Genomic DNA, 8,681 nt, shown 5'->3' on the forward strand with positions numbered 1-8,681 from the left:
ATTAGAAGAATGGATAGAGAAAATATGGTACATTTCTACAGTAGAACAATACTCAGCTGTAAAAATGATATCACAGAATCTGCAGTAAAATAGATGAAATTAGAAAAAAATTATCCTGATTGAGATCACCCAGTCCTAGAAAGATAAATATGGCATACATTCACTTGATTTTGGATAGTAGCTGTGACTCACACAATCGTCTCACCAGCAAGAACACACACAGGCACCAGGATCCTTCTGCAGCAAGCGTTTATTGCAATGGAAAGAGGAAGACCCTGAGCCCTGAAAAGGCGTTGCCTATATACAACCTAGAGCGGCGTGCTCACTTCTAATTGGCGGCTTGCTCATTACCTCGTATTATGCCCCGGGTTGGGCAGTGACTTGGCGCGCTTTCACCACTTGCACATGCACAGTCCACTTATTACTTGCAGGAGCACCGGATGCCAGCACCATCTTGTAATGGCGAACGTTGTCACTGCTCACTGCGGCTCTCTACATCTCCCCCTTTTTGTTTTACAAAGATGGAACTGCCTTTGGCCTATCTAGCGCGGCACCAATAAAGATTCGAACTCAAGCCCAATCAAGCAAACTCCATCTTGGGGGAATAAGTGATCAAGAGCTTACAGCCCGAAGATTCTCCCTTACCCTACCAGGTGCAATGGAAACAAGTCCTCTGGGTGCAAGGGCTAAGGGGATGTAAAGAGGAATTGACACCCGTCCCTGTGCAATGGAATATAGTTCCCAGGAATGCAAGGGCTGCCAACCTACTATTCAGGTACCACAGCTATTCAGGCAAGGGATGGCTAGACTTAGACCTCTCATCTACCCAGTGCAATGGGCTGAACCCTTGGGGTGCATCGACTGAGGGTCTCAGTCATCAGTTACTTTCTTAGCATAGATAGCCAAATTTCAGGGGATGATCCTTGTTCCAAGGCTACGAGTGCTTGGGTAATAACAACCTTGTCACGTTTTTGTTGGGCTCTGAGTTTGCAGACCAACCATAGCATAAGCACCAATCCACAACATAGGGCTGCACCAAACAGACCCACCCCCACCCACTCTTTAAAGAAAGAAAAGGCTGAAGAAATCCAGGAGGAGAGTCCTTCAGTCAATGACAGGTCCACTCGTGTCGAGTTGATGGCTATCACTGCCGCTCGAAATGATTCAAGAGTCTCCTCAAATCCTTCAGACCACTTTCCTGCAAGGTATAAAGATAATTTTCTAGACAAGTTAGCTGCTCGTGTGTAATTATCATATTGTACACTGGTAAGACACAGGGCATCTAACCTTCTTTCGCACCCCAATTGGGCTAATAAGAAGAGAATATTCAATTTTTCTTCTACTAAATCAATGCGCTGATTGACCACCATCAACCGGCCTTTTAACTGGGCACTAGCAGAAGTATGAAGGTCAACTGCGTCTGCCACTGTTGCGGATAGTTGATTTAAAACTGCACCTGTTTGGATTGTGGTTGACATAGCGATTTCGGCGGCTGTAGCTGCAACCGCACTAATGGAGATCGCCATTATAATAGCTGCAGTTATCCCAAAATCTCTTTTTTGTCTGAATAATGACAAAGTAGATGGAGTTTCCACGGGGAACAGGGATCCATCGTGACACTCTAGCAATCATGGCACGCCTTGCTTGTTCGGCAGCCCAACACTGAAACATTATGCAAGAATCATTAGTGCAATTTTCAAATGAGGAATTTGAAAGAATAAACAGGAAGGGAGGATAGACACATACCGGAGTAGGTGAGAAGTCAATTTGCTTTTGAGTTGTATTAACCCCAGTAATTTCTGTAGTAGAATTAACGTGTACACCTGAGGTTCCATCAGGTCCCTGAGTTGGTATCTTATGATACTGATAAAATTTGGAAATGCCATTAAAGAAGACCTTTCCTGTGGTTCCACCCTGAATAAAAACCAATGGACTGAGATCTGTACAACTACCATTAATTCCACACAGTAGCCATTTATGGAAAGGATGCATCCCGAAATCTTGTATGAACATCCCCTGTTTCATATCCCATTCTCCCCCCGGGTCGGACCTCATATTGGGGGAGAAGGAAAGGTCTTATCCTGGTTTGCCCAGCTAGTAAGAGAGGACTGACAATCAGACCAAGGAGGAATGTTTTCCTCATTATTTAGACTACAATGGGGAGCTATCCTAGGTTGAGGAGGACGTTCCTTATAAGTGGCTCCAGGCGATATAAAGGTACCATTGATCCAAATTGCCTCTTGCCAAAAGGTTTTGCTTGTAATGATTATATCAGAGTTACTGGTATTCTGGGTAGTGTGCAACCAGCCTCCTTGTTGGTCATCAAACATTCCCAAGGCCTGGCTTACTAACTTGATACAGCCTCCATCTTTCTCAAATTGGAAGCAGAGAGAGCCTTTCTCTATCAGGGAACGATTCTCTCCTAAAGGTGCCCACACAGGGTCATATGGGAGATATGGCAATTCCACAGTTTTGTTAGTTATAAAAAAACTTAGGGAAAACAACTGAATTATGTCTGATTGGCATAGGCTTTGGATAGGCAGATAATATAGCCCATTGTTGTTCCCCCCATATACTAGGGATCCAAATTTGGAGAATCCAAATAAGGACTGAAAACGTCTGCAGATGAATCCTTCCGGGGGTCATCTTCAGGTGCCATGAGTCGTCGTGTCATTCGCTCTGGTAGCAAAAATGGGTTGTCTTCTTCCTGTGGAAAAACACAAACAGCTCCCCTGGATCTTATTAAAATAGGATCCGGGCTTTTCCATTGACCAGTCAAGACATCTTTCCATTTGACCATCTCCTTTGGCCTGTCAGGCTCTAAACAATGAAGGTCAGCCGCCGTATGGCCCTGACTGTCCAGATTTAAAAAATTAAGCGTAAAGAGTGCTATAGAGATGGTTACTCGTGGCACTGAGGGTAGAGCCTCCTCGACTCCCCCTTTTTGTTTTATTAAATAAGACTTGAGAATGCGATGAGCCCGTTCTATAATGCCTTGTCCTTGAGCGTTATAAGGGAGACCCTTCAGATGGATCACCCCCATTTGGTGACAGAATTGTCGAAACTTTTGAGAAGTGTAAGCTGGCCCATTGTCAGCTTTAAGGATTTTAGGCTTTCCCCAGACACTCCATGCCTCGAGACAATGCTGAATAACATGGGCCGCTTTTTCTCAAGCTAATGGAGAAGAAAATATAATTCCAGAACAAGTATCAGTGGAAACATGTAAATATTGCAATTTGCCAAAGGATGGGATGTGAGTAACATCCATTTGCCAAATCTGTAGTGGCCAGATTCCTCGAGGGTTAATTCCAACATGAGGCACAGGTAAGAAATGACAGCAATTCTGACATTGAGTCACTATATCTCTAGCCTCTTTTCTAGTTATGTCAAATCGATGACGTAACATCTCAGCTGTCACATGAAATCTTTTATGGAAGTCTTTAGCCAAGTCCAATTTTGGCGAGAGGGCAATCGTAATCAACTCTGTGGCTCCATCTGCCAGATCATTTCCGCGGGACATGGGTCCCGGTAGACCTGAGTGAGCCCTAATATGTGTAATAAAAACAGGGAATCTTCTATTAACCAAGGTAAACTGAATCTTTTGAAAAACTTCTACAAGTCTACTGGATGTCCTAATTGGTCCAGTCACTTCTAAAACTTTAACTGCGTTTACTACATAAAAGGAATATGAAACAATATTTAAGGGACCTGGAAAAATTTCCAGAACCTCTAACGCCACTAAACACTCCACAATTTGAGGTGAGGTTTCATGGTATTGTTTGTATGTGACTTTGTTATTAACCACATAGGCACCCACTCCTGTTTTTGACCCGTCTGTATAAACTACCACTCCATCTAGGAGTGGTTCCTGAGATACAATGCATGGAAATACAATAGCTTGAGTTAAGGCAAATTGTAAAATGGGATGTTTGGTATAGTGATTATCTATCTGACCATTAAAGGAAATGACCAACACCGCCCAAACATCAGAGGTAGCAGTTAATATTTGGACTTGATGGGCAGTATATGGCACTATTAAAACCTTAGGTTCCCTTCCAAAATGGGTAATGGCTGCTTTTAGCCCATGAAGGGCAAGCTGAGCAACTGCGTCTGGATACCATTCAATAATCTTTGCGGGAGAAGCATTGGGATGAATCCATAACAAGGGACCATCCTGCCACAACACAGCGGTTGGTAAGTGTCTAGTTTTAAAAACATATATGTCAAATGCTTTGGTTTCATCTATGCGTTTTAGCTGGGCATCTTGTAAGGCATTTTCTACCACTTGTAGGGCATGGCTTGCAGCCGGTGTTAAGGCTCTTGGTGAGGAAATATGAGCATCCCCTTCCAAAATATCAAACAAAGGTTTTAATTCAGCAGAGGGAATTTTCAGGAATGGTCTCAACCAATTTATATCACCCAATAATTTTTTGAAAATCATTCAAAGTGTGCAAATGATCTCTGCGAATCTCTAATTTCTGAGGAACTATTTTTTCTGGGTAAATAACTGTTCCTAGAAAGGAGCTTATTTCTGAAATTTGAACTTTCTCAGTAGCAATATGCAGACCTCACTGTCCCAGGGTTTTTAGTAATAAAGGGTATGAGGTCTGCAAAATAACTAATTCCTTATGGCACATAAGAATGTCATCCATATAATGGATCAGTAACAAGGAGGGAAATTGTTTCCTAACTGGTTCAAGGGCCATTTGTACATACAGCTGACACATGGTGGGGTTATTGGCCATGTCTTGAGGCAAAACTTTCCACTGATATCTTTTGTCTGGTTCAAGGTGATTAACAGCAGGTAAGGTAAATGCAAATCTTTGCTTGTCTTGCGGGCATAAAGGAATGGAGAAAAAACAATCTTTAATGTCTATAATTATAATCCTCCATTGCTTAGGTAAAGCAGAGAGCAGAGGTAGGCCTCGTTGCACAGAGCCAAATAGCTGCATCTGCGCATTAATGGCCCTCAGATCATGGAGAAGTCTCCATTTTCCTGACTTCTTTTTTATGACAAAAATAGGTGTAGTCCAAGGAGAGGTGGAAGGCTCTAAATGACCAAGCTGTACTTGTTCTTTAATCAGCCTTGTAGCAGCTTCCAATTTCTCAGAGGATAGGGGCCATTGAGGAACCCACATGGCCTCCTCCGTAAGCCAGGGTATGGGCACAGAACCCTCAATGGCAACTAGGGAAAACCCAAACCTTGTCTTCCTGTTTTACACTCTTGTGAGATTGGGCTTAATCTTCCTTGTTCTTTTCTGCCAAGGCCTTTTCCTTCTATATATCACATCCTTTTCATAATATCAATAGCTTGTTGAGAGTACTCATTAGTTAATGTTAATCCTAAGTCTTGTAAGATGTCTCTTCCCTAGAGATTAACAGGGAGAGAAAGCACATAAGGTATAAAGCTTCCTGTTTAACCTTCTGGTGCCTGCCAAGTCAATGAACGTGAACTGACTGTGGGGCTGGCTTCATATCCCAACCCTTGTAAAGAGTGGGACGATTGTGTAACAGGCCACGCCTTAGGCCACCAGTTGGAGAAAATAATACTTTTATCAGCTCCTGTGTCCAAAATTCCAATAAAGTTCTTCCCCTCTATCATTAATTGCAAGGTGGGTCTAGTTTTAAGGTCAACTACCAAGTGAGCAAAGTCAGTTCCTGAAGAACCTAGCCCATTGGCGCCTCTAGGCACCTCAGTGGATGGGAAACAGTTATACAAACTTGGAAGGACAACCAATTGGGCAATCCTATCCCCAGGAGAGATAGAAAATATGCCTTGTGGACAAGAGCAGAGAACTTGAAGTTCCCCGGTATAGTCTTGGTCTATCACACCAGGATGAACCACAAGCCCCTTCAAGGTAAGAGAGAGCGACCTAGAATAAAGCCGACACTTCCCTCAGGCAGGGGACCTTTAAAATCAACCAGGATAGGCTGCACGCCCACATGTGGCATTAGTAAGAATTGGGAGGTGGAACGGAGGTCCAATCCTACGGAGCCTCTTGTAGCTCTGTGGCTAGAGGTGTCCTCCGGTTGCTGACTTGTGTCCCATATTTTTGGGGGCCCTGGGATCTGGGGCCCAGAAACCTGTTTTTTGGAATACCTTCATCTCTTCCCACAGGTGGGGAATCATGTTGAATAAGATTTCCTTGAATATCTCTAACTGAGCAACACTCATTAGCCCAATGATAACCTTTTCTGCATTTGGTACAAAGCCCTGGAGTTCTTTTTTGCGTGGAAGCACAACATTCTCATTTCAAATGACCTGGTCTGCCACAGTTATAGCAGACTTTACGGCCGCCAGGACTTGGGTGGTTTTGGCTTTGTAAGATAGCTGCTGCAAGACCGGCATTAGTAAGCAGGCCTCCAAGTCCTCGGCAAACCTTTATCCAGTCTGTCAACCCTTTGCTTCTTCTAGGGGTAATGACTGCCTTGCACTCTGGTGAGGCATTTTCATACATCAGTTGTTCTATCAGTGGTTTAACTTGCTCCAGGTCTCCAAAAATCCTGCCTGCTGCTTCTGTCATCCTAGCCACAAAGTCTGAGAATGGCTCTTGGGGGCCTTGTAATATTTTCGTTAGGTGTCCCCCAGCCTCACCTTTCTTTGAGAGGGCTTTCCATGCTTTAATAGCAGCAGCGGAGATCTGGCTGAATGCTCCCCAATGATAGTTAGTCTGATTATTAACAAACTGTCCTTGCCCTGTTAACAATTCAAACGTGCACTGTCTTTGATTGCCTTCCACATTGGTATTGGCCCTTGCCTGTACTTGAGAAGCATCATGCCATAAGGCTTTCCATTCCATGTACTGTCCCATATTAGGGAGAGCAGCTTTTACTGTATTTTGCCAATCATTTGGAGTCATCGCCATAGTGGCAAGTCTCTCAAGCTGCATGACTGTAAAATTAGCATCAACTCCATATCTGTTAACTGATTCAGCAAGTTCCTTAATAGGGGTATATTCTACCGGTCGTGGACGAGACCCCCTCCGCAGCCTCAAACACCAGAAAGGCTTGTAATAACTTTCTTTTATCTCCCTTTGAAAGGAAGGAGTCTGAGCAGCACTTGCCTGCATAAGGCGGAGGGGTGCTGGGGACAATAGGTCGGGAGGGTGCAACAGGCTGAGAGGCCATGGGGTTTCTATCTCCTGTTTTCTTTTGCTTTCGATTTTGCAGTGGTGGCCGCTCATCTGGATGACACCTTTCCTCCTCATAGCGGGCTGCCTCTTCATCTAAATCTTCCTCCTCAGAGGGGCTTAGTTCCTCCGACTCAGAACTATTAAGCCCTAAGGCCTCCAGTTCTTTTACCAGATAAAGAGGTTTCTTTTCCAGGGCCTTTTCTCCCTCCTTACGCTTCTCTCCCAGGGCATCCTTTCCCTTATCTTTCGCTTCCACAGACTGGGCATCTTTGGAAGGGTCTTTTTTCTTAGGCATGCCTTTTCTTTTTTCTTTGTGAGCTCCCAACCTTTTATCCCGCTCTGTTTCTGACATGCTGTCTTGCAACTCCTCTAACATTCCCTGGCCAGCCACTACAGTTGAGTGGCATTTCTCGTCCTGTAAACATGATCTCACTAGCTTCCACAGTGGTCTAGTTCCAGGCTTTAATTTCTCATTCTGCTGTTCTCTAATCAAGTCACCCTCCAATTTGTCCCAGGAAGCAAGCGTTAATGACCCTGAGCATATATGCCAGGGTGCCATGTGGTCGACCTCCTTTACAAACCCCTCCAACGTTTTTGTAGAAACTTTTAATTCATGCTGTCGCAAGAGTGACTGAAGCACCATGATCATGCAATGTGAAGCTCCCATGCTGCTCTCTTATCTACGAGAGAAGCTGACACACAGAGAGGGGCACCATGGCTTATCTACATCCGTCTAACTGTGCCCAATGGTGGCAAGCCTTTTAACAAGAATATTTGTGGAAGCAAAATGAAACCAAAAGGAAGAGAATGAGCTCTGCTAGCACAATAGTGAAAGCTTCAAGAGCTCCTGCCAACTGGGGAGAGAGATGAGATAAATCAAGACCAAACATGCCTCTCAGAGCTTACCTTTGTCCTGCAGTTCTGAATCCTCCCCATGGATGGGGGGTCTCCTCGGAGCTGGCAATGGTGGGCGTTCCTGGATTTCAGCACCAGCTGTGACCCACGCAATCGTCTCGCCAGCAAGAATGCACACAGGCACCAGGATCCTTCTGCAGCAAGCGTTTATTGCGATGGAAAGAGGAAGACCCCGAGCCCTGAAAAGGCGCTGCCTATATACACTCTAGAGCGACGTGCTCACTTCTAATTGGCTGCTTGCTCATTACCTCATATTACGCCCCGGGTTGCGCAGTGACTTGGCGCGCTTTCACCACTTGCACATGCGCAGTCCACTTATTACTTGCGGGAGCACCGGATGCCAGCGCCATCTTGTAATGGCAAAAGTTGTCACCGCTCACTGCGACTCTCTACAAGTAGCCATTAGATAAATGATAACCAAGCTACAATCTTTAGACTCAGAGGTATAAAGAAAGGGACTAGGAGAAAGACAAATATATTTCCAGGAGAACAGAAATTGGATAGACTATATAGTTGGATTATGGGAACACGGAGAAATGAGAGAATCGGGTGACGAAAAGCAGGAAAGCTAATAGTAATGGAGGGAACGCAGGGGGAGAGTGACAGAAGGAATTGGATTGAAGGACATTTGAA

At 44.5% G+C, this 8,681-nt stretch overlaps 1 pseudogene; it reads right to left on the reverse strand.

Moving 5' to 3' along the window:
* Positions 1 to 2,742: 2,742 nt before the first annotated feature.
* On the reverse strand, positions 2,743 to 7,800 carry LOC143434188 (igE-binding protein pseudogene; annotated as a pseudogene).
* Positions 7,801 to 8,681: the final 881 nt, after the last annotated feature.

The sequence above is a fragment of the Arvicanthis niloticus genome, chromosome 13 (assembly GCF_011762505.2).
Source record: "Arvicanthis niloticus isolate mArvNil1 chromosome 13, mArvNil1.pat.X, whole genome shotgun sequence".
Taxonomy (NCBI): Eukaryota; Metazoa; Chordata; class Mammalia; order Rodentia; family Muridae; genus Arvicanthis; species Arvicanthis niloticus.